Source organism: Anomaloglossus baeobatrachus, chromosome 4, assembly GCF_048569485.1.
Source record: "Anomaloglossus baeobatrachus isolate aAnoBae1 chromosome 4, aAnoBae1.hap1, whole genome shotgun sequence".
In the NCBI taxonomy this organism is placed as follows: Eukaryota; Metazoa; Chordata; class Amphibia; order Anura; family Aromobatidae; genus Anomaloglossus; species Anomaloglossus baeobatrachus.
Window position 1 is genome coordinate 670,241,025 of NC_134356.1, and position 26,783 is coordinate 670,267,807.

A 26,783-nucleotide genomic window follows, 5' to 3' on the forward strand; every position below is an offset into this window, starting at 1 on the left:
TAGCATACAAAAATATGGCGAAACTCACGTCCTTTTTTTGTAGTTTTTTGGCAAAAAAAATAAAAAATGCTTCCTTGGATTTTCCATTGCCAGTGAAGGTAACACCAAGCAGTGGGGGTTAGCAGCCAGTAGCTGCTTGGATTACCCTTAGCTAGCAATACAAAAAATGCAGCGGGAGCCCATATATATTTTTTTTAATTATTTATTTAAATAACTAAAAATAAAATGGGCGTCCCTGTATTTTGATTGCTGGACATCACAGTGCTGTAAAAATAAATCTTTAAAAAAATGACGTAGCGCTCCGCGGTATTTTTGATTCTCAGCGCAGATAAAGCAGACAGCTATGGGTTGCCACCCCCATCTGCCTGCCGTTACCTTGGTTGGCAATCAAAATACAGGGAAGCCCATTAATTTTTTCTATTTAAAAAATAGTTAAAAAAAAAAATGACGTTGGGTCCCCCCATTTTTGATAGCCAGCTAGGGTAAAGCAGACGGCTGTAGCCTGAAAACCACAGCTGGCAGCTTTACCGTGGTTGGGGATCCAATGTGGAGGTCCCCTCAGGCTCTTTTTTATAATTATTTTATAAATATTAATAATTACACAATAAAAGTAGGGTCCCCCCCAAATTGGATCACCAGCCAAGGTAAAGCGGACAGCTGTGGTCTGGTATTCTCAGGGTGGAAAGGTCCATAGTTTTTGGGCCTTCACAGCCTAAAAATAGCAGGCCGCAGGCACCCCAGACGTGGCGCATCCACTAGATGCGCCAATCCTGGCGCTTCACCCCAGCTCATCCCGTGCCCTGGTGCAGTGGCAAACGGGGTAATAAATCGGGTTGATACTAGCTGTAAAGTCACCTGAGATCAAGCCCAGCAGTTTGTGATGTCATGGCGTCTATTAGATACCCAACATCATAAACTGTCAGTACTAACAAAAAAAAAATCGACAAAAGAAATTTATTTGAAAAAACAGTCCCCAAAACATTTCCTCTTTCACCAATTTATTGTAAGAAAAAAAATAAAGGGGTCCCACGACGACTCTGGACCGTCTAGAATATGGGGGGGAGACACTCAGGGAACGTATCCCCCATTTTCTAGGAGTGCGGACCCTTCATGTGAGGAGTGTGGGTGCAATGAATCTGCACTCACTCTCCCCGGGTCCACAGCAGCAGAGTCCATGTCGTAATGGTTGCTACCAAAGCTGCAATGCCCTGCTCATGAGGTAAGGGCATGCCTAATCAGGAGAACTATTGTAGAGGAAGCTTTGCTCACTGGTATATAGGTGCTCAGAGGTAATAATAGATAAAATTAGTGAGTAACCTCGGCACTCTAAATCTCCCATACTAAGTCAGTAAGTCACAACGGATAGTAATGCAAAATCACTCTTTATTGGTCCGTATTAAGAAAAAATTTTTTTTCATAAGCATATATGTTTTTGTCCAAAACAAGTTACAAATGACGTTTCGGCCTGAGCCTTCGTCAGATTGGACTTATCTGCATGTAATCATGAAAAATGACAATAATCAGTATCACATAAGAGTGAGAGAACAATAACATAAACTCGAACAATGTAGAGGTACAATTGGGATGCAGCAAAAAAATTGCAACACAGCGAGAAATGAAACACATGATACAAATGTCATAATACAGTACAAGGACAATATAGTAATGACAAATATGGGGTCAGAGTAGACTTAGACAGCTCTGGTACGAAAGAGATGTCAATCATAAAGTAACATGTGCAGTAGGTGTAGAGCTACAGTATGCATGGCAAAGCTAATGGGTAGACCGACCATAGAAAAAGAACGGAGAAAAAGTGGAGAAAAAGTGGAGCTTAAGAGGAGAAAAAGTGGAGAAAAAAGTGGAGAAAAAGTGGAAAAAAAGTGGAGCATAAGAGGAGAAAAAGTGGAGAAAAAGTGAAGAAAACGTGGAGAAAAAGTGGAGATTAAGAGGAGAAAAAGTGGAGAAAAAGTGGAGAATAAGAGGAGAAAAAGTGGAGAAAAAAGTGGAGAAAAAGTGGAGAAAAAGTGGAGAAAAAGTGGAGATTAAGAGGAGAAAAAAGTGGAGAAAAAGTGGAGAAAAAGTGGAGAAAAAGTGGAGAAAAAGTGGAGCATAAGAGGAGAAAAAGTGGAGAAAAAGTGGAGAAAAAACTGGACAAAAAGTGGAGAAAAAGTGGAGAAAAAGTGGAGAAAAAGTGGAGCATAAGAGGAGAAAAAGTGGAGAAAAAGTGGAGAATAAGAGGAGAAAAAAGTGGAGAAAAAGTGGAGAAAAAGTGGAGAAAAAGTGGAGCATAAGAGGAGAAAAAGTGGAAAAAAAGTGGAGAAAAAAGTGGAGAAAAAGTGGAGAAAAAGTGGAGAAAAAGTGGAGCATAAGAGGAGAAAAAGTGGAGAAAAAAGTGGAGAAAAAGTGGAGAAAAAGTGTAGAAAAAGTGGAGCATAAGAGGAGAAAAAGTGGAGAAAAAGTGGATAAAAAAGTGGAGAAAAAGTGGAGAAAAAGTGGAGATTAAGAGGAGAAAAAGTGGAGAAAAAGTGGAGCATAAGAGGAGAAAAAGTGGAGAAAAAGTGGAGAAAAAAGTGGAGAAAAAGTGGAGAAAAAGTGGAGAAAAAGTGGAGAACAAGTGGAGAAAAAGTGGAAAATAAGTGGAGAAAAAGTGGAGAAAAAGTGGAGAAAAAAGTGGAGAAAAAGTGGAAAAAAGTGGAGCATAAGAGGAGAAAAAGTGGAGAAAAAGTGGAGAAAAAAGTGGAGAAAAAGTTGAGAAAAAGTGGAGAAAAAGTGGAGAAAAAGTGGAGAACAAGTGGAAAATAAGTGGAGAAAAAGTGGAGAAAAAGTGGAGAAAAAGTGGAGATTAAGGGGAGAAAAAGTGGAGAAAAAGTGGAGCATAAGAGGAGAAAAAGTGGAGAAAAAGTGGAGAAAAAGTGGAGATTAAGAGGAGAAAAAGTGGAGAAAAAGTGGAGCATAAGAGGAGAAAAAGTGGAGAAAAAGTGGAGAAAAAAGTGGAGAAAAAGTGGAGAAAAAGTGGAGAAAAAGTGGAGCATAAGAGGAGAAAAAGTGGAGAAAAAGTGGAGAAAAAAGTGGAGAAAAAGTTGAGAAAAAGTGGAGAAAAAGTGGAGAAAAAGTGGAGAACAAGTGGAGAAAAAGTGGAAAATAAGTGGAGAAAAAGTGGAGAAAAAGTGGAGAAAAAGTGGAGATTAAGGGGAGAAAAAGTGGAGAAAAAGTGGAGAAAAAAGTGGAGAAAAAGTGGAGCATAAGAGGAGAAAAAGTGGAGAAAAAGTGGAGAAAAAAGTGGAGAAAAAAGTGGAGAAAAAGTGGAGAAAAAGTGGAGAATAAGAGGAGAAAAAAGTGGAGAAAAAGTGGAGAAAAAGTGGAGAAAAAGTGGAGCATAAGAGGAGAAAAAGTGGAGAAAAAGTAAAGAAAAAAGTGGAGAAAAAGTGGAGAATAAGAGGAGAAAAAAATGGAGAAAAAGTGGAGAAAAAGTGGAGAAAAAGTGGAGCATAAGAGGAGAAAAAGTGGAGAAAAAGTGGAGAAAAAAGTGGAGAAAAAGTGGAGAAAAAGTGGAGAAAAAGTAGAGAAAAAGTGGAGCATAAGAGGAGAAAAAGTGGAGAAAAAAGTGGAGAAAAAGTGGAGAAAAAATGGAGCATAAGAGGAGAAAAAGTGGAGAAAAAGTGGAGAAAAGAGTTGAGAAAAAATGGAGAAAAAGTGGAGAAAAAGTGGAGAAAAAGTGGAGATTAAGAGGAGAAAAAGTGGAGCATAAGAGGAGAAAAAGTGGAGCATAAGAGGAGAAAAAGTGGAGAAAAAGTGGAGAAAAAGTGGAGATTAAGAGGAGAAAAAGTGGAGAAAAAGTGGAGCATAAGAGGAGAAAAAGTGGAGAAAAAGTGGAGAAAAAAGTGGAGAAAAAGTGGAAAAAAGTGGAGAAAAAGTGGAGAAAACGTGGAGAAAAAGTGGAGAAAAAGTGGAGATTAAGAGGAGAAAAAGTGGAGCATAAGAGGAGAAAAAGTGGAGAAAAAAGTGGAGAAAAAGTGGAGAAAAAGTGGAGAAAAAGTGGAGAAAAAGTGGAGAAAAAGTGGAGATTAAGAGGAGAAAAAAGTGGAGAAAAAGTGGAGAAAAAGTGGAGAAAAAGTGGAGAAAAAGTGGAGCATAAGAGGAGAAAAAGTGGAGAAAAAGTGGAGAAAAAAGTGGAGAAAAAGTGGAGAAAAAGTGGAGAAAAAGTGGAGAAAAAGTGGAGATTAAGAGGAGAAAAAGTGGAGAAAAAGTGGAGCATAAGAGGAGAAAAAGTGGAGAAAAAGTGGAGAAAAAGTGGAGAAAAAGTGGAGCATAAGAGGAGAAAAAGTGGAGAAAAAGTGGAGAAAAAGTGGAGAAAAAGTGGAGAAAAAGTGGAGATTAAGAGGAGAAAAAGTGGAGAAAAAGTGGAGCATAAGAGGAGAAAAAGTGGAGAAAAAAGTGGAGAAAAAGTGGAGAAAAAGTGGAGAAAAAGTGAAGAAAAAGTGGAGAAAAAGTGGAGAAAAAGTGGAGAAAAAGTGGAGAAAAAAGTGGAGAAAAAAGTGGAGAAAAAGTGGAGAAAAAGTGGAGAATAAGAGGAGAAAAAAGTGGAGAAAAAGTGGAGAAAAAGTGGAGAAAAAGTGGAGCATAAGAGGAGAAAAAGTGGAGAAAAAGTGGAGAAAAAAGTGGAGAAAAAGTGGAGAATAAGAGGAGAAAAAGTGGAGAAAAAGTGGAGAAAAAGTGGAGAAAAAGTGGAGCATAAGAGGAGAAAAAGTGGAGAAAAAATGGAGAAAAAAGTGGAGAAAAAGTGGAGAAAAAGTGGAGAAAAAGTGGAGAAAAAGTGGAGCATAAGAGGAGAAAAAGTGGAGAAAAAAGTGGAGAAAAAGTGGAGAAAAAGTGGAGATTAAGAGGAGAAAAAGTGGAGCATAAGAGGAGAAAAAGTGGAGCATAAGAGGAGAAAAAGTGGAGAAAAAGTGGAGAAAAAGTGGAGATTAAGAGGAGAAAAAGTGGAGAAAAAGTGGAGCATAAGAGGAGAAAAAGTGGAGAAAAAGTGGAGAAAAAAGTGGAGAAAAAGTGGAGAAAAAGTGGAGAAAAAGTGGAGAAAACGTGGAGAAAAAGTGGAGAAAAAGTGGAGATTAAGAGGAGAAAAAGTGGAGCATAAGAGGACAAAAAGTGGAGAAAAAAGTGGAGAAAAAGTGGAGAAAAAGTGGAGAAAAAGTGGAGATTAAGAGGAGAAAAAAGTGGAGAAAAAGTGGAGAAAAAGTGGAGAAAAAGTGGAGAAAAAGTGGAGCATAAGAGGAGAAAAAGTGGAGAAAAAGTGGAGAAAAAAGTGGAGAAAAAGTGGAGAAAAAGTGGAGAAAAAGTGGAGAAAAAGTGGAGATTAAGAGGAGAAAAAGTGGAGAAAAAGTGGAGCATAAGAGGAGAAAAAGTGGAGAAAAAGTGGAGAAAAAGTGGAGAAAAAGTGGAGCATAAGAGGAGAAAAAGTGGAGAAAAAGTGGAGAAAAAGTGGAGATTAAGAGGAGAAAAAGTGGAGAAAAAGTGGAGCATAAGAGGAGAAAAAGTGGAGAAAAAAGTGGAGAAAAAGTGGAGAAAAAGTGGAGAAAAAGTGAAGAAAAAGTGGAGAAAAAGTGGAGAAAAAGTGGAGAAAAAGTGGAGAAAAAAGTGGAGCAAAAGTGGAGAAAAAGTGGAGAAAAAGTGGAGAATAAGAGGAGAAAAAGTGGAGAATAAGTGGAGAAAAAAATGGAGAAAAAGTGGAGAAAAAGTGGAGAAAAAAATGGAGAAAAAGTGGAGCACCCTTTGGTACCTTTCATGTGGCATTAATGGGTGCTTATCTTTGTATTTAGCCAAAAAAATGAAAAAAAAATGACGTAGGGTTCCCCCTAGTTTTGTATCCAGCTAGGGTAAAGCAGACGGCTGCAGCCTGCAGACCACAGCTGGCAACCTCACCTTGGCTGGTAATCCAAAACTGAGGGCACCCCACGCTGTTATTTTAAATTAAATAAATAATTAAAAAAAAAACACGTAGGGGTCCCCCAAAATTGGATCACCAGCCAAGGTAAAGCAGACAGCTGGGGCCTGATATTCTCAGACTAGGGAGGTCCATGGTTATTGGACTCTCCCCAGCCTAAAAATAGCAGGCCGCAGCCGCCCCAGAAGTGGCGCATCCATTAGATGCGCCAATCCTGGTGCTTCGCCCCAGCTCATCCCGCGCCCTGGTGCGGTGGCAAACGGGGTAATATATGGGGTTAATACCAGATGTGTAATGTCACCTGGCATCAAGCCCTGGGGTTGGTGAGGTCAGGCGTCTATCAGATACCCGACATCACCAACCCAGTCAGTAATAAAAGAAAATAGACGACAAACACATTTTTATTTGAAAAAACACTCCCCAATACATTCCCTCTTTAACCAATTTATTAGATTGAAAAACAAATCCAGGTCTGGTGTAATCCAAGGGGTTGCCATGACGATCCACACTGTCCCAGTCAATGAAGAGCAGGATGTTCCCCATTGGCTGGGAGAGCAGTGCAGTGACCTGAGCTAACATCAATGGGTCAGCCCAGGTCACTGCAGGGCATGACAAGTGCTGCTGTCAGCGAGGTACATTACCTGCGCTGATCTCCAGCACTGCCGATAGCCCCTGTCACTGAGTTCAATCACCGGCGCCTTCCCCTCAAGTATCGCGAGAGGTCCGTGACGTCACCGCTAGTCAGTCTCGGGTCGGAAGCGAGAGGTGATGTGACAAGCGGTGGCCATGGAGGACAGTGACAGCGCTGAGGTCGGGATGGCGGGACTTCATCACCGCAGGTAAGCCGAGCGGGGGGGGTTTGTGTATGTGTGTGTGTGTGTGTATGTATGTATGTGTACATGTCGCGGGCAGGAGGGGGCGGAGCGAGCTGAGCGGGAAAGTGTGGGCTTCCTGCACGTAACTAAGATAAACATCGGGTTACTAACCAAAGCGTTTTGCTTGGATACCCGATGTTTATCTTGGTTACCAGCTTCTGGCAGGCTGCCAGCGATGGCTCCTGCACACTGTAGCTGTAAAAAGCCATGCTTTTTGCTGCTAGAACCGTTCTCGAACGTATCTAGAACTATCGAGCTTTTGCAAAAAGCTCGAGTCCTAGTTCGATCTCGAACAACCCCCAAAATCACTCGAGCCTCGAACTGGAGAACCTCGAACCGCGCTCAACTCTAGTGATGAGCCAGTAAATTACGCCATTGCTTGGATTAGTTTTTGCCTGCATTACAATTAGTGATAGACTTAGCTGTCAATATTTACAGTTATATTGAATTCCAGTTGCCCAAAACTTCTTAAAAAATGCTTAGAAACTGAAATCTCTGGCCATACAATAGATTATATTTCTATTTTGCTTCAATTCGTTACTCTGTCATACTTTAAGGTTAACGACGATGTAACATGGCCACTCTCTTACTCTAACCAAGTTATTTCAAGTTTGTAAATTAATTTTACACATTGGATGGATAAAACCTACGGATCTTTTTCCAAAAGTCACTGGATGTGAACAGAAAGCCAAAGGAATGTCCAGCACGGGGGTCGATCCCACAACCTTGGCGTTATTAGCACCACGCTCTAACCGATTGAGCTAATCAGCCAGTTTTGCCCAATATCTACTCTCTTTTAATGAACTTGCTCTAATTTTGAGCCAGCTACTGAACTCTCAAAGCTTGATCTGTCCACAGTGAAAGGTAAAATACGTTGAAAGTTGACTAATTCTTAAAGAGCCCATCAAAAGCATAGGAACCAATCTTAAACGAGAATTGACAAGCTTTTCTTATATTATGAGCAATATGTTTCCACCAACCACTCTAACTTGTCACGTGATGAGCCAGTAAATTACGCCATTGCTTGGATTAGTTTTTGCCTGCATTAGAATTAGTGATAGACTTGGCTGTCAATATTTACAGTTATATCGAATTCCAGTTGCCCAAAACTTCTTAAAAAACGCTTAGAAACTGAAATCTCTGGCCATACAATAGATTATATTTCTATTTTGCTTCAAGTTGCTTGGATTAGTTTTGCCTGCATTACAATTAATGATAGACTTAGCTGTCAATATTTACAGTTATATCGAATTCCAGTTGCCCAAAACTTCTTAAAAAACGCTTAGAAACTGAAATCTCTGGCCATACAATAGATTATATTTCTATTTTGCTTCAATTCGTTACTCTGTCATACTTTAAGGTTAACGACGATGTAACATGGCCACTCTCTCACTCTAACCAAGTTATTTCAAGTTTGTAAATTAATTTTACACATTGGATGGATAAAACCTACGGATCTTTTTCCAAAAGTCACTGGATGTGAACAGGAAGCCAAGGGAATGGCCAGCACGGGGGTCGAACCCGCAAGCTTGGTGTTATTAGCACAACGCTTTAACCGATTGAGCTAACCGGCCACTTTTGCCCCACATCTACTCTCTTTTAATGAACTTGCTCTAATTTTGAGCCAGCTACTGACCTCTCAAAGCTTGATCTGTCCACAGTGAAAGGTAAAATACGTTGAAAGTTGACTAATTCTTAGAGAGCCCATCAAAAGCATAGGAACCAATCTTAAATGAGAATTGACAAGCTTTTTTTATATTATGAGCAATATGTTGCCACCAACCACTCTAACTTGTCACGTGATGAGCCAGTAAATTACGCCATTGCTTGGATTAGTTTTTGCCTGCATTACAATAAGTGATAGACTTAGCTGTCAATATTTACAGTTATATCGAATTCCAGTTGCCCAACACTTCTTAAAAAACGCTTAGAAACTGAAATCTCTGGCCATACAATAGATTATATTTCTATTTTGCTTCAATTTGTTACTCTGTCATACTTTAAGGTTAACGACGATGTAACATGGCCACTCTCTTACTCTAACCAAGTTATTTCAAGTTTGTAAATTAATTTTACACATTGGATGGATAAAACCTACGGATCTTTTTTTTTTCTTTTTTTTTTGCCAGCTACTGACCTCTCAAAGCTTGATCTGTCCACAGTGAAAGGTAAAATACGTTGAAAGTTGACTAATTTTTAGAGAGCACATCAAAAGCATAGGAACCAATCTTAAATGAGAATTGACAAGCTTTTTTTATATTATGAGCAATATGTTGCCACCAACCACTCCAACTTGTCACGTGATGAGCCAGTAAATTACGCCATTGCTTGGATTAGTTTTTGCCTGCATTACAATTAGTGATAGACTTAGCTGTCAATATTTACAGTTATATCGAATTCCAGTTGCCCAAAACTTCTTAAAAAACGCTTAGAAACTGAAATCTCTGGCCATACAATAGATTATATTTCTATTTTGCTTCAAGTTGCTTGGATTAGGTTTGCCTGCATTACAATTAGTGATAGACTTAGCTGTCAATATTTACAGTTATATCGAATTCCAGTTGCCCAAAACTTCTTAAAAAACGCTTAGAAACTGAATTATCTGGCCATACAATAGATTATATTTCTATTTTGCTTCAATTCGTTACTCTGTCATACTTTAAGGTTAACGACGATGTAACATGGCCACTCTCTTACTCTAACCAAGTTATTATAAGTTTGTAAATTAATTTTACACATTGGATGAATAAAACCTACGGATCTTTTTCCAAAAGTCACTGGATGTGAACAGAAAGCCAAAGGAATGGCCAGCACGGGGGTCGAACCCGCAACCATGGCTTTATTAGCACCACGCTCTAACCAATTGAGCTAACCGGCCACTTTTGTCCCGTATCTACACTCTTTTAATGAACTTTATTTAATTTTGAGCCAGCTACTGACCTCTCAAAGCTTGATCTGTCCACAGTGAAAGGTAAAATACGTTGAAAGTTGACTAATTCTTAGAGAGCCCATCAAAAGCATAGGAACCAATCTTAAATGAGAATTGACAAGCTTTTTTTATATTATGAGCAATATGTTGCCACCAACCACTCTAACTTGTCACGTGATGAGCCAGTAAATTACGCCATTGCTTGGATTAGTTTTTGCCTGCATTACAATTAGTGATAGACTTAGCTGTCAATATTTACAGTTATATCGAATTCCAGTTGCCCAAAACTTCTTAAAAAACGCTTAGAAACTGAAATCTCTGGCCATACAAGAGATTATATTTCTTTTTTGCTTCAATTCGTTACTCTGTCATACTTTAAGGTTAACATGGCCACTCTCTTACTCTAACCAAGTTATTTCAAGTTTGTAAATTAATTTTACACATTGGATGGATAAAACCTACGGATCTTTTTCCAAAAGTCACTAGATGTGAACAGAAAGCCAAAGGAATGGCCAGCACGGGGGTCGAACCCGCAACCTTGGCGTTATTAGCACCACGCTCTAACCGATTGAGCTAACCGACCACTTTTGCCCCAAATCTACTCTCTTTTAATGAACTTGCTCTAATTTTGAGCCAGCTACTGACCACTCAAAGCTTGATCTGTCCACAGTGAAAGGTAAAATACGTTGAAAGTTGACTAATTCTTAGAGAGCCCATCAAAAGCATAGGAACCAATCTTAAATGAGAATTGACAAGCTTTTTTTATATTATGAGCAATATGTTGCAACTTGCCACCAACCACTCTAACTTGTCACGTGATGAGCCAGTAAATTACGCCATTGCTTGAATTAGTTTTTGCCTGCATTACAATTAGTGATAGACTTAGCTGTCAATATTTACAGTTATATCGAATTCCAGTTGCCCAAAACTTCTTAAAAAATGCTTAGAAACTGAAATCTCTGGCCATACAATAGATTATATTTCTATTTTGCTTCAATTCGTTACTCTGTCATACTTTAAGGTTAACGACGATGTAACATGGCCACTCTCTTACTCTAACCAAGTTATTTAAAGTTTGTCAATTAATTTTACACATTGGATGGATAAAACCTACGGATCTTTTTCCAAAAGTCACTGGATGTGAACAGAAAGCCAAATAAATGGCCAGCACGGGGGTCGAACCCGCAACCTTGGCGTTGAACACGCAACCTTGGCGTTATTAGCACCACGCTCTAACCGATTGAGCTAACCGGCCACTTATGCCCCATATCTACTCTCTTTTAATGAACTTGCTCCAATTTTGAGCCAGCTACTGACCTCTCAAAGCTTGATCTGTCCACAGTGAAAGGTAAAATACGTTGAAAGTTGACTAATTCTTAGAGAGCTAATCAAAAGCATAGGAACCAATCTTAAATGAGAATTGACAAGCTTTTTTTATATTATGAGCAATATTTTGCCACCAACCACTCTAACTTGTCACGTGATGAGCCAGTAAATTACGCCATTGCTTGGATTAGTTTTTGCCTGCATTACAATTAGTGATAGACTTAGCTGTCAATATTTACAGTTATATCGAATTCCAGTTGCCCAAAACGTCTTAAAAAACGCTTAGAAACTGAAATCTCTGGCCATAAAATAGATTATTTTTCTATTTTGCTTCAAGTCGCTTGGATTAGTTTTGCCTGCATTACAATTAGTGATAGACTTAGCTGTCAATATTTACAGTTATATTGAATTCCAGTTGCCCAAAACTTCTTAAAAAATGCTTAGAAACTGAAATCTCTGGCCATACAATAGATTATATTTCTATTTTGCTTCAATTCGTTACTCTGTCATACTTTAAGGTTAACGACGATGTAACATGGCCACTCTCTTACTCTAACCAAGTTATTTCAAGTATGTAAATTAATTTTACACATTGGATGGATAAAACCTACGGATCTTTTTCCAAAAGTCACTGGATGTGAACAGAAAGCCAAAGGAATGTCCAGCACGGGGGTCGATCCCACAACCTTGGCGTTATAAGCACCACGCTCTAACCGATTGAGCTAATCGGCCAGTTTTGCCCAATATCTACTCTCTTTTAATGAACTTGCTCTAATTTTGAGCCAGCTACTGAACTCTCAAAGCTTGATCTGTCCACAGTGAAAGGTAAAATACGTTGAAAGTTGACTAATTCTTAAAGAGCCCATCAAAAGCATAGGAACCAATCTTAAACGAGAATTGACAAGCTTTTCTTATATTATGAGCAATATGTTTCCACCAACCACTCTAACTTGTCACGTGATGAGCCAGTAAATTACGCCATTGCTTGGATTAGTTTTTGCCTGCATTAGAATTAGTGATAGACTTGGCTGTCAATATTTACAGTTATATCGAATTCCAGTTGCCCAAAACTTCTTAAAAAACGCTTAGAAACTGAAATCTCTGGCCATACAATAGATTATATTTCTATTTTGCTTCAAGTTGCTTGGATTAGTTTTGCCTGCATTACAATTAATGATAGACTTAGCTGTCAATATTTACAGTTATATCGAATTCCAGTTGCCCAAAACTTCTTAAAAAACGCTTAGAAACTGAAATCTCTGGCCATACAATAGATTATATTACTATTTTGCTTCAATTCGTTACTCTGTCATACTTTAAGGTTAACGACGATGTAACATGGCCACTCTCTCACTCTAACCAAGTTATTTCAAGTTTGTAAATTAATTTTACACATTGGATGGATAAAACCTACGGATCTTTTTCCAAAAGTCACTGGATGTGAACAGGAAGCCAAGGGAATGGCCAGCACGGGGGTTGAACCCGCAAGCTTGGTGTTATTAGCACCACGCTTTAACCGATTGAGCTAACCGGCCACTTTTGCCCCACATCTACTCTCTTTTAATGAACTTGCTCTAATTTTGAGCCAGCTACTGACCTCTCAAAGCTTGATCTGTCCACAGTGAAAGGTAAAATACGTTGAAAGTTGACTAATTCTTAGAGAGCCCATCAAAAGCATAGGAACCAATCTTAAATGAGAATTGACAAGCTTTTTTTATATTATGAGCAATATGTTGCCACCAACCACTCTAACTTGTCACGTGATGAGCCAGTAAATTACGCCATTGCTTGGATTAGTTTTTGCCTGCATTACAATAAGTGATAGACTTAGCTGTCAATATTTACAGTTATATCGAATTCCAGTTGCCCAACACTTCTTAAAAAACGCTTAGAAACTGAAATCTCTGGCCATACAATAGATTATATTTCTATTTTGCTTCAATTTGTTACTCTGTCATACTTTAAGGTTAACGACGATGTAACATGGCCACTCTCTTACTCTAACCAAGTTATTTCAAGTTTGTAAATTAATTTTACACATTGGATGGATAAAACCTACGGATCTTTTTTTTTTCTTTTTTTTTTGCCAGCTACTGACCTCTCAAAGCTTGATCTGTCCACAGTGAAAGGTAAAATACGTTGAAAGTTGACTAATTTTTAGAGAGCACATCAAAAGCATAGGAACCAATCTTAAATGAGAATTGACAAGCTTTTTTTATATTATGAGCAATATGTTGCCACCAACCACTCCAACTTGTCACGTGATGAGCCAGTAAATTACGCCATTGCTTGGATTAGTTTTTGCCTGCATTACAATTAGTGATAGACTTAGCTGTCAATATTTACAGTTATATCGAATTCCAGTTGCCCAAAACTTCTTAAAAAACGCTTAGAAACTGAAATCTCTGGCCATACAATAGATTATATTTCTATTTTGCTTCAAGTTGCTTGGATTAGGTTTGCCTGCATTACAATTAGTGATAGACTTAGCTGTCAATATTTACAGTTATATCGAATTCCAGTTGCCCAAAACTTCTTAAAAAACGCTTAGAAACTGAATTATCTGGCCATACAATAGATTATATTTCTATTTTGCTTCAATTCGTTACTCTGTCATACTTTAAGGTTAACGACGATGTAACATGGCCACTCTCTTACTCTAACCAAGTTATTATAAGTTTGTAAATTAATTTTACACATTGGATGAATAAAACCTACGGATCTTTTTCCAAAAGTCACTGGATGTGAACAGAAAGCCAAAGGAATGGCCAGCACGGGGGTCGAACCCGCAACAATGGCTTTATTAGCACCACGCTCTAACCAATTGAGCTAACCGGCCACTTTTGTCCCGTATCTACACTCTTTTAATGAACTTTATTTAATTTTGAGCCAGCTACTGACCTCTCAAAGCTTGATCTGTCCACAGTGAAAGGTAAAATACGTTGAAAGTTGACTAATTCTTAGAGAGCCCATCAAAAGCATAGGAACCAATCTTAAATGAGAATTGACAAGCTTTTTTTATATTATGAGCAATATGTTGCCACCAACCACTCTAACTTGTCACGTGATGAGCCAGTAAATTACGCCATTGCTTGGATTAGTTTTTGCCTGCATTACAATTAGTGATAGACTTAGCTGTCAATATTTGCAGTTATATCGAATTCCAGTTGCCCAAAACTTCTTAAAAAACGCTTAGAAACTGAAATCTCTGGCCATACAAGAGATTATATTTCTTTTTTGCTTCAATTCGTTACTCTGTCATACTTTAAGGTTAACATGGCCACTCTCTTACTCTAACCAAGTTATTTCAAGTTTGTAAATTAATTTTACACATTGGATGGATAAAACCTACGGATCTTTTTCCAAAAGTCACTAGATGTGAACAGAAAGCCAAAGGAATGGCCAGCACGGGGGTCGAACCCGCAACCTTGGCGTTATTAGCACCACGCTCTAACCGATTGAGCTAACCGACCACCTTTGCCCCAAATCTACTCTCTTTTAATGAACTTGCTCTAATTTTGAGCCAGCTACTGACCTCTCAAAGCTTGATCTGTCCACAGTGAAAGGTAAAATACGTTGAAAGTTGACTAATTCTTAGAGAGCCCATCAAAAGCATAGGAACCAATCTTAAATGAGAATTGACAAGCTTTTTTTATATTATGAGCAATATGTTGCAACTTGCCACCAACCACTCTAACTTGTCACGTGATGAGCCAGTAAATTACGCCATTGCTTGAATTAGTTTTTGCCTGCATTACAATTAGTGATAGACTTAGCTGTCAATATTTACAGTTATATCGAATTCCAGTTGCCCAAAACTTCTTAAAAAATGCTTAGAAACTGAAATCTCTGGCCATACAATAGATTATATTTCTATTTTGCTTCAATTCGTTACTCTGTCATACTTTAAGGTTAACGACGATGTAACATGGCCACTCTCTTACTCTAACCAAGTTATTTAAAGTTTGTCAATTAATTTTACACATTGGATGGATAAAACCTACGGATCTTTTTCCAAAAGTCACTGGATGTGAACAGAAAGCCAAATAAATGGCCAGCACGGGGGTCGAACCCGCAACCTTGGCGTTGAACACGCAACCTTGGCGTTATTAGCACCACGCTCTAACCGATTGAGCTAACCGGCCACTTATGCCCCATATCTACTCTCTTTTAATGAACTTGCTCCAATTTTGAGCCAGCTACTGACCTCTCAAAGCTTGATCTGTCCACAGTGAAAGGTAAAATACGTTGAAAGTTGACTAATTCTTAGAGAGCTAATCAAAAGCATAGGAACCAATCTTAAATGAGAATTGACAAGCTTTTTTTATATTATGAGCAATATTTTGCCACCAACCACTCTAACTTGTCACGTGATGAGCCAGTAAATTACGCCATTGCTTGGATTAGTTTTTGCCTGCATTACAATTAGTGATAGACTTAGCTGTCAATATTTACAGTTATATCGAATTCCAGTTGCCCAAAACGTCTTAAAAAACGCTTAGAAACTGAAATCTCTGGCCATAAAATAGATTATTTTTCTATTTTGCTTCAAGTCGCTTGGATTAGTTTTGCCTGCATTACAATTAGTGATAGACTTAGCTGTCAATATTTACAGTTATATCGAAATCCAGTTGCCCAAAACTTCTTAAAAAATGCTTAGAAACTGAAATCTCTGGCCATACAATAGATTATATTTCTATTTTGCCTCAATTCGTTACTCTGTCATACTTTAAGGTTAACGATGATGTAACATGGCCACTCTCTTACTCTAACCAAGTTATTTCAAGTTTGTAAATTAATTTTACACATTGGATGGATAACACCTACGGATCTTTTTCCAAAAGTCACTGGATGTGAACAGAAAGCCAAAGGAATGTCCAGCACGGGGGTCGATCCCACAACCTTGGCGTTATTAGCACCACGCTCTAACCGATTGAGCTAATCAGCCAGTTTTGCCCAATATCTACTCTCTTTTAATGAACTTGCTCTAATTTTGAGCCAGCTACTGAACTCTCAAAGCTTGATCTCTCCACAGTGAAAGGTAAAATACGTTGAAAGTTGACTAATTCTTAAAGAGCCCATCAAAAGCATAGGAACCAATCTTAAACGAGAATTGACAAGCTTTTCTTATATTATGAGCAATATGTTTCCACCAACCACTCTAACTTGTCACGTGATGAGCCAGTAAATTACGCCATTGCTTGGATTAGTTTTTGCCTGCATTAGAATTAGTGATAGACTTGGCTGTCAATATTTACAGTTATATCGAATTCCAGTTGCCCAAAACTTCTTAAAAAACGCTTAGAAACTGAAATCTCTGGCCATACAATAGATTATATTTCTATTTTGCTTCAAGTTGCTTGGATTAGTTTTGCCTGCATTACAATTAATGATAGACTTAGCTGTCAATATTTACAGTTATATCGAATTCCAGTTGCCCAAAACTTCTTAAAAAACGCTTAGAAACTGAAATCTCTGGCCATACAATAGATTATATTTCTATTTTGCTTCAATTCGTTACTCTGTCATACTTTAAGGTTAACGACGATGTAACATGGCCACTCTCTCACTCTAACCAAGTTATTTCAAGTTTGTAAATTAATTTTACACATTGGATGGATAAAACCTACGGATCTTTTTCCAAAAGTCACTGGATGTGAACAGGAAGCCAAGGGAATGGCCAGCACGGGGGTCGAACCCGCAAGCTTGGTGTTATTAGCACCACGCTTTAACCGATTGAGCTAACCGGCCACTTTTGCCCCACATCTACTCTCTTTTAATGAACTTGCTCTAATTTTGAGCCAGCTACTGACCTCTCAAAGCTTGATCTGTCCACAGTGAAAGGTAAAATACGTTGAAAGTTGACTAATTCTTAGAGAGCCCATCAAAAGCATAGGAACCAATCTTAAATGAGAATTGACAAGCTTTTTTTATATTATGAGCAATATGTTGCCACCAACCACTCTAACTTGTCACGTGATGAGTAGAGATGAGCGAACCGGTCCCGGTTCGGCTCGAGGCGGTTCGCCGAACGGGGGGTCTGGCTCGAGTTCGGCTCGTCGAACGTTCGACGAACCGAACTCGAGCCCATAGGAAACAATGGCAGGCAATCACAAACACAGTAAAACACCTAGAAAACACCCTGAAAGGTGTCCAAAAGGTGACAAACAACTCACAACATAACACAAACACATGGGAAAGTGACAAGGACATATACTCATGTGAAAACAAAACAGCTGGACAAGGAAAAAGAGGGAGACACACAGATATATGAGTATATGCAAAGAAACATCGATTCCATTATTGTGCAACTTGAGCCCTGCTCATTTTAGGCTTCCAATCTGGATAAATTGCCTGAGCTCGCCACGTACGCCTTGAGGATCTTGTCGTGTCCTGCAGCCAGCGTTCTCTCGGAACCTGTCTTCAGTGCTGCTGGGGGTCTGCTGGCAGATAAGCACACGTGTCTGTCCACTGACAATGTGGACCTGGCTCTCAGAGGACTTTTCTTCCCCTGGGTCAGCCAGGGGAGGCGAAAGGCACGCGTATTTTTGAGAGTGCTTCATGCAAAGCATCTTTTTCTTTGTCAAAAGGGGGGCTCAACCGATGCCAGTCAAGTGGGGTGTGTGTGGCCCAGTTAGTGGCAACGAGGGAGACTGTGGTTGGAGTCCCCTCGCTGTGTCTCTAAAAGAACCAAGATGAACAAGTCATGGCTCTCAGAGGACTTTTCTTCCCCTGGGTCAGCCAGGGGACGGGAAAGGCACGCGTATTTTTGAGAGTGCTTCATGCAAAGCATCTTTTTCTTTTTCAAAAGGGTGCTCAACCGATGCCAGTCAAGTGGGGTGTGTGTGGCCCAGTTAGTGGCAACGAGGGAGACTGTGGTTGGAGTCCCCTCGCTGTGTCTCTAAAAGAACCAAGATGAACAAGTCATGGCTCTCAGAGGACTTTTCTTCCCCTGGGTCAGCCAGGGGACGGGAAAGGCACGCGTATTTTTGAGAGTGCTTCATGCAAAGCATCTTTTTCTTTTTCAAAAGGGGGCTCAACCGATGCCAGTCAAGTGGGGTGTGTGTGGCCCAGTTAGTGGCAACGAGGGAGACTGTGGTTGGAGTCCCCTCGCTGTGTCTCTAAAAGAACCAAGATGAACAAGTCATGGCTCTCAGAGGACTTTTCTTCCCCTGGGTCAGCCAGGGGACGGGAAAGGCACGCGTATTTTTGAGAGTGCTTCATGCAAAGCATCTTTTTCTTTTTCAAAAGGGGGCTCAACCGATGCCAGTCAAGTGGGGTGTGTGTGGCCCAGTTAGTGGCAACGAGGGAGACTGTGGTTGGAGTCCCCTCGCTGTGTCTCTAAAAGAACCAAGATGAACAAGTCATGGCTCTCAGAGGACTTTTCTTCCCCTGGGTCAGCCAGGGGACGGGAAAGGCACGCGTATTTTTGAGAGTGCTTCATGCAAAGCATCTTTTTCTTTGTCAAAAGGGGGGCTCAACCGATGCCAGTCAAGTGGGGTGTGTGTGGCCCAGTTAGTGGCAATGAGGGAGACTGTGGTTGGAGTCCCCTCGCTGTGTCTCTAAAAGAACCAAGATGAACAAGTCATGGCTCTCAGAGGACTTTTCTTCCCCTGGGTCAGCCAGGGGACGGGAAAGGCACGCGTATTTTTGAGAGTGCTTCATGCAAAGCATCTTTTTCTTTTTCAAAAGGGTGCTCAACCGATGCCAGTCAAGTGGGGTGTGTGTGGCCCAGTTAGTGGCAACGAGGGAGACTGTGGTTGGAGTCCCCTCGCTGTGTCTCTAAAAGAACCAAGATGAACAAGTCATGGCTCTCAGAGGACTTTTCTTCCCCTGGGTCAGCCAGGGGACGGGAAAGGCACGCGTATTTTTGAGAGTGCTTCATGCAAAGCATCTTTTTCTTTTTCAAAAGGGGGCTCAACCGATGCCAGTCAAGTGGGGTGTGTGTGGCCCAGTTAGTGGCAACGAGGGAGACTGTGGTTGGAGTCCCCTCGCTGTGTCTCTAAAAGAACCAAGATGAACAAGTCATGGCTCTCAGAGGACTTTTCTTCCCCTGGGTCAGCCAGGGGACGGGAAAGGCACGCGTATTTTTGAGAGTGCTTCATGCAAAGCATCTTTTTCTTTTTCAAAAGGGGGCTCAACCGATGCCAGTCAAGTGGGGTGTGTGTGGCCCAGTTAGTGGCAACGAGGGAGACTGTGGTTGGAGTCCCCTCGCTGTGTCTCTAAAAGAACCAAGATGAACAAGTCATGGCTCTCAGAGGACTTTTCTTCCCCTGGGTCAGCCAGGGGACGGGAAAGGCACGCGTATTTTTGAGAGTGCTTCATGCAAAGCATCTTTTTCTTTGTCAAAAGGGGGGCTCAACCGATGCCAGTCAAGTGGGGTGTGTGTGGCCCAGTTAGTGGCAACGAGGGAGACTGTGGTTGGAGTCCCCTCGCTGTGTCTCTAAAAGAACCAAGATGAACAAGTCATGGCTCTCAGAGGACTTTTCTTCCCCTGGGTCAGCCAGGGGACGGGAAAGGCACGCGTATTTTTGAGAGTGCTTCATGCAAAGCATCTTTTTCTTTTTCAAAAGGGGGCTCAACCGATGCCAGTCAAGTGGGGTGTGTGTGGCCCAGTTAGTGGCAACGAGGGAGACTGTGGTTGGAGTCCCCTCGCTGTGTCTCTAAAAGAACCAAGATGAACAAGTCATGGCTCTCAGAGGACTTTTCTTCCCCTGGGTCAGCCAGGGGACGGGAAAGGCACGCGTATTTTTGAGAGTGCTTCATGCAAAGCATCTTTTTCTTTTTCAAAAGGGGGCTCAACCGATGCCAGTCAAGTGGGGTGTGTGTGGCCCAGTTAGTGGCAACGAGGGAGACTGTGGTTGGAGTCCCCTCGCTGTGTCTCTAAAAGAACCAAGATGAACAAGTCATGGCTCTCAGAGGACTTTTCTTCCCCTGGGTCAGCCAGGGGACGGGAAAGGCACGCGTATTTTTGAGAGTGCTTCATGCAAAGCATCTTTTTCTTTGTCAAAAGGGGGGCTCAACCGATGCCAGTCAAGTGGGGTGTGTGTGGCCCAGTTAGTGGCAACGAGGGAGACTGTGGTTGGAGTCCCCTCGCTGTGTCTCTAAAAGAACCAAGATGAACAAGTCATGGCTCTCAGAGGACTTTTCTTCCCCTGGGTCAGCCAGGGGACGGGAAAGGCACGCGTATTTTTGAGAGTGCTTCATGCAAAGCATCTTTTTCTTTTTCAAAAGGGGGCTCAACCGATGCCAGTCAAGTGGGGTGTGTGTGGCCCAGTTAGTGGCAACGAGGGAGACTGTGGTTGGAGTCCCCTCGCTGTGTCTCTAAAAGAACCAAGATGAACAAGTCATGGCTCTCAGAGGACTTTTCTTCCCCTGGGTCAGCCAGGGGACGGGAAAGGCACGCGTATTTTTGAGAGTGCTTCATGCAAAGCATCTTTTTCTTTTTCAAAAGGGGGCTCAACTGATGCCAGTCAAGTGGGGTGTGTGTGGCCCAGTTAGTGGCAACGAGGGAGACTGTGGTTGGAGTCCCCTCGCTGTGTCTCTAAAAGAACCAAGATGAACAAGTCATGGCTCTCAGAGGACTTTTCTTCCCCTGGGTCAGCCAGGGGACGGGAAAGGCACGCGTATTTTTGAGAGTGCTTCATGCAAAGCATCTTTTTCTTTTTCAAAAGGGGGCTCAACCGATGCCAGTCAAGTGGGGTGTGTGTGGCCCAGTTAGTGGCAACGAGGGAGACTGTGGTTGGAGTCCCCTCGCTGTGTTTTACATGCTTTTAGAAGGGCATGAAATGGCTTGGAGGTTGACTTTCATCATATGCAAACTGTTGGCTACCAAAATGCTGCCTTTCCATCAACTGTGGTTATAGGCAATGAGGAACATACTGATGAAGATGAGACGCAGATACCCGATTGGGATGACAACTTAAATATTCGGTCAGGGCAAGAAGAAACTCGGTCTGAGGGGTAGGGGAGTGCAAACACAACAATTGATGATTAAGTTCTAGATCACACCTACTGTCAACCCACAGTCAGACACTCGAGGAGGTCAACAGAGGCGGTGGAGGAGGATGCAACCGACGTCGAAGTAACCTGGCGCCTTCCTGGACACAGTCGGAGCACTGGTAGCACGTCTACAACTGCATCCTCAGCCACCACTCTGCCTCTGAGCATTATTCGGGGTGGATCAACAGGTCGCATGGCCTCTAAGCCTTGCCTAGCCAGGTCCTTTTTTGACATAGAAAAAGATCGCCCAAATTATGTGATCTGTAAAATTTGTCATGGTTCTCTTAGTAGAGGTCAAAACCTCAGCAGTTTGACAACTTCTTCCATGAATCGTCACATGAATAAATATCATATGGCTCGATGGGAAGCTCACCGTGCTGCAATGCGGCCTAGCGGAGCGAACCATCCACCGCCTGCCCCTTCCAGTGCATCCGCGCGCTCGTCATCTTCTAGGACTGTGGGGACAGCTGTCACACCTGTTTTTCCACCCACAACTTCCACCACTGTAACCGCAACAGGCAGTTTGCTTGGTAGGTCGTCAGTTGGTTTGGAAGGGGAAACAAGTGAGTGTGTACAGCTCTCTCAGACATCGATAGCACCAACTTTGGATGAAGGCAACATCATGTCTCCGCCTGCACTTTCCTCACAAAGCTGCATTTTTCCAGGGACACCCGACTCAACACCGTCTACACACAGCAGCCAGATCTCTGTCCCTCAGATGTGGTCAAATAAAAGGCCACTTCCTGCGACCCATGACAAAGCGAAGAGGTTGACTCTATCCCTCTGTAAGCTGTTGACTACAGAAATGCTGCCTTTCCGCCTAGTGGACACACAGGATTTTAGAGACCTTATGTCTGTCGCTGTGCCCCAGTACCAGATGCCTAGTCGCCACTACTTCTCTAAGAAAGGTGTGCCCGCGCTACACCAGCATGTCGCACACAACATCACCGCTTCCTTGAGAAACTCTGTGTGTGAACGGGTGCATTTCACCACCGATACTTGGACCAGTAAGCATGGACAGGGACGTTACATGTCGCTGACTGGCCACTGGGTAACTATGGTGATAGATGGTGAAGGGTCTGCTGCACAAGTCTTGCCGTCCCCACGACTTGTGTGTCAATCCTCTGTCTGTCCAAGTTCCGCCACTGCTTCTGCATCCTCCACCTCATCTGGGTCCTCCACCTCCGCCCCAAGCCTGCCTGGTCAGGCCACCAGCGTTCTCACTGCGCAGAAGGAATCACGCACCCCTCATTACTATGCTGGTAGCAGAGCGCAACGGCATCAGGCGGTCTTTAGCTTGACATGTCTTTGAAATAGGAGTCACACAGCGACTGAGTTGTGGGCAGCTCTGGAGACTGATTTTGATAAATGGTTGTCTCCACTCAACCTGCAGCCTGGTAAGGCCGTGTGCGACAATGCTGCAAACCTGGGTGCGGCCCTTCGCCTGGGCAAGGTGACACACGTGCCTTGTATGGCTCACGTGTTTAACCTTGTTGTCCAGCAATTTTTAACACACTATCCCGGCCTAGATGGCCTTCTGACCAGGGCACGGAAACTGTCTGCAGTGCTCACTTCCGCCGTTCAACCGCCGCACCTGAGCGACTTGCATCGCTACAGAAGTCTTTCGGCCTGCCGGTTCATCGCCTGAAATGCGATGTGGCGACACGCTGGAATTCAACTCTCCACATGTTACAGCGACTGTGGCAGCACCGGCGAGCCCTGGTGCAATACGTCATGATGTATAGCCTGGGCCAACGAGATGCAGAAGTGGGGCAGATCACCCTGATGGAGTGATCTCAGATCAAGGACCTATGCACCCTTCTGCACAGTTTCGACATGGCGACGAATATGTTTAGCGCTGACAATGCCATTATCAGCATGACGATTACAGTCATTTACATGCTGGAGCACACGCTAAACACTATTCGTAGTCAGGGGGTGGGACAACAGGAAGGGGAGGAACTACAGGAGGATTCATATGCGCAAGACACAACAACATCACCAAGGTCCAGACGTTCATCATCACCAACGCGGCAGGCATGGGACCATGGGGGACAGGGATCAACAAGGGCGCATGGTAGCAGGTGAGATGTTGAGGAAGGTGCAGGAGGACATGAAGATATGGAGGACGAACTGTCCATGGACATGGAAGACTCAGCAGATGAGGGGGACCTTGGTCAAATTTCAGTTGAAAGAGGTTGGGGGGAGATGACAGAGGAAGAAAGAACGGTTAGCACCTCTATGCCACAAACACAGCGTGGACTTGGTGCGCATGGCTGCGCAAGACACATGAGTGCCTTCTTGTTGCACTACCTCCAACATGACCCTCGTATTGTCAAAATTAGAAGTGATGATGTCTACTGGCTTGCCACACTATTAGATCCCCGGGACAAGTCCAAATTTTGTGACATAATTCCACCCATAGAAAGGGACGCACGTATGCAGGAGTATCAGCAGAAGCTGTTACTCGATCTTAGCTCGGCTTTTCCACCAAACAACCGTGCAGGTGAAGGGAGTGATTCTCCCAGTTGTAACTTGACAAACATGGGACGGCCTCGTCATCTTCAACAGTCTACCCGTACCAGTAGGACCGTATCTGGTGCTGGTAACAGCAATTTTATGGAATCTTTTCATAATTTTTTTAGACCCTCCTTTGCAAGGCCACCAGAGACAACAAGTCTGACACATAGTCAACGGATGGAGAGGATGATACAGGAGTATCTCCAAATGAACATCGATGCAATGACTTTGCAAATGGAGCCTTGCTCCTTTTGTGCTTCAAATCTAGAAAAATGTCAAGAGCTCTCCAGTTACGCCTCGAAGATTTTGTCGTGTCCAGCTGCCAGCGTTGTCTCTGAACGTGTCTTCAGTGCTGCTGGGTGTGTGCTGACAGATAAGCGCACGCGTCTGTCCAGTGACAATGTGGACAGACTGACGTTCATCAAAATGAACAAGTCATGGATCCAGAAGGAATTTACTACCCCTGTGTCATCCTGGGGAGAGTAAATGCTTGTGGATTTGGAATGTGCTTGATGCAAATCAAAACATCCTGTTTGCAACTAGGGCACAAGTGCTGCCACTGATAAGGTGTCTGTGTGGGGCCCAATTTTTGGAAAAAAAGGGAGACTCCGCTTGGAGTAACCCTTGCTTGCTGTGTTTTTTAAAAATGATACAAGATGAACAGATCTGAAGGCAAGATGAAGCCAACATCATGTCTCCGCCTGCACTTTTCTCACAAACCTGCATTTTTCCAGGGACACCCTACTCAACACCGTCTACAGACAGCAGCCAGATCTCTGTCCCTCAGATGTGGTCAAATAAAAGGCCACTTACTGCGACCCATGACAAAGCTAAGTGGTTGACTCTATCCCTCTGTAAGCTGTTGGCTACCGAAATGCTGCCTTTACGCGTAGTGGACACACAGGATTTTACAGACCTTATGTCTGTCGCTGTGCCCCAGTACCAGATGCCCAATCACCACTGCTTCTCCAAGAAAAGCATGCCCGCGCTACACCGGCATGTCGCACACAACATCACCACTTCCTTGAGAAAATCTGTGTGCGACAGGGTGCATTTCAACACAGATACTTGGACCAGTAAGCATAGACAGGGTCATTACATGTCACTGACTGGGCACTGGCAAACTATGGTGAGAGATGGAGAAGGGTCTGCTGTACAAGTCTTGCCGTCCCCACGAGTTGTTTCAATCCTTGTTCTGTATGTAGAAGTTAATACACTGCTTCTGCCTCTTCAACCTCGTGTGGGTCCTCTACCTTTGCGCAAACCCTGTGTGGTCAGGCCACCCTTCCTTGCAACTGCGCACAAGGACTACCACACACCTCCTTACTATGCTGGCAGCAGAGCTCAATGCCATCAGGCGGTCAAAGTTTTACTTTGAAATGTATGGGAAATGTGAGTCACACCGCTATTACAGAGAATAGTAGTCAGGCAGGGTCAAAACATTAATTGAGGAACAGGAACAGAATGGGACGGCCAGGACTTAATCAGAAAACAAGCAGAGGTGAAATGCGTATCGGCCAACAAGGTACATAAACAGCAAGCAGGAAAAGTAGTCAGGTAACAAGCACACAAAATCATAAAACTGAACTGGGGGTAAAATTAACCAGAGGTTCATAGCTATGTCTGGCAGTGGTCTGCAGACAGGATGGGCATAAAAAAGGGTGTGGTGTCTTCCCATTGGTTGTAGCTGAATGATGGTATTTCATCTGTGAGATACCCACCAGCTACATTCAGCCAGAGATTCTGCATCTGTCAAGGTAATGCAGCCCAGTGGGTGAGCATAACCTGCGTCCACCTGCGCCGCTGGCATCGACTACTCTCCCATCATCAGCACTATTCATGAAAGGAACACGTTGTCACCTGGCGACCGGAGTACAAATTGACGGAGCGGACTCCGTTGGTGACTTAACAGCCGTGTGCGGCAATGATGCAAACCTGGCTGCGGGCCATCCTCAGGGCAATGTGACACACGTGCCTTTTATGGCTCACGTGTTGATCCGAATTCTCCAGCAATTTTTAAAACACCATCACGGCCTACATGTCCTTGTGCAGCGGGCACGCTCGCTATGTGCTCACTTCCATCGTGCGCACACAGCAGCTCAACAACTTTCATCACTCCGGAAGTCTTAGGGTCTGGCAGTTAAACGCCGTAAATGCGATGTTCCGACACGCAGGAATTGGAATCTGCACATGTTGCAGCGTGTGTGGCAGCACCGCAGAGCCCTGCTGAAATACGGTAAGACATATAGCCTGGGATAAGTTGATCCAGAGGTGGTGCCGATCACGCTGCTGGAGTGGTGTCAGATCAAGGACCTATGCACCCTGCTACACAGTTTTGAAATGTCGACGAAGATGTTTAGCACTGGCAATGTCATTCTCAGCGTGACAATTCTGGTCATCTACATGATGGAGCACACTGTAATTATTATTCGGAGTCAGGTGTTGGGACAAGAGGAAGGGGAGGAAGTACAGGAGGAGTCATATGCGGAAGGGATAACAAGATCTACGAGGTCCAGATGGTCAGCGGCACCTATGCGGCAGTCATGGTGAGGGAGAGGGATTAACAAGGGCGCATAGTATCAGCAAAAAGTGTTGATGAAAGTGCAGGAGCCCATGAAGAAATGGAGGACGAACTGGCGATGGGCATGGAAGACTCAGCAGATGAGTGAGAGCTTGCTCACATTTCGGTTGTGCGAGGTTGTGGGTAGAGGGCAGAGGAAGGATGCACGATTCTCACCTCTCTGCCACCAACACACCAAGGACTTGGTCCTCCTGGATGCACAAGACACATGAGCGCCTTCTTGCTGCACTACCTACATGACCCTCGGATTGTATGAATTTGAAGTAATCCTGAATACTGGGTTGCCACACTGTTAGATCCCCGGTACAAGACAAAATTTGGCGAACTAATTCCTGCCATAGAAATAGACGCACGTATACAGGAGTATCTGCAGAATGTGGTACGCAATCTTAGATCTACTTTTCCACTAAACACCAGTGCTGCACAGAGTGAATCTCAACACTTTGTCATGGATAGGAGGAAATGGTCTTTTACTTGTCCACATCGGAGGGACCGAGGGATGGCTGCTGTGCTGAGATGGCGTTGAGTACGGTGTCCCTGCACAGTTGCACTTTTGGTCATATCCCAAAATGAGTTGAAAAAGGACAGATGCTGTTGGAAAGGGGAACA

At 42.8% G+C, this 26,783-nt stretch overlaps 2 non-coding genes across 2 annotated transcripts; both read right to left on the reverse strand.

Moving 5' to 3' along the window:
• Positions 1-10,254: 10,254 nt before the first annotated feature.
• On the reverse strand, positions 10,255-10,328 carry TRNAI-AAU (transfer RNA isoleucine (anticodon AAU)). The gene has a single exon. It is a non-coding gene; the product is annotated as a tRNA-Ile (tRNA).
• A 4,142-nt stretch (positions 10,329-14,470) lies between these two features.
• On the reverse strand, positions 14,471-14,544 carry TRNAI-AAU (transfer RNA isoleucine (anticodon AAU)). Its single transcript has one exon. It is a non-coding gene; the product is annotated as a tRNA-Ile (tRNA).
• Positions 14,545-26,783: the final 12,239 nt, after the last annotated feature.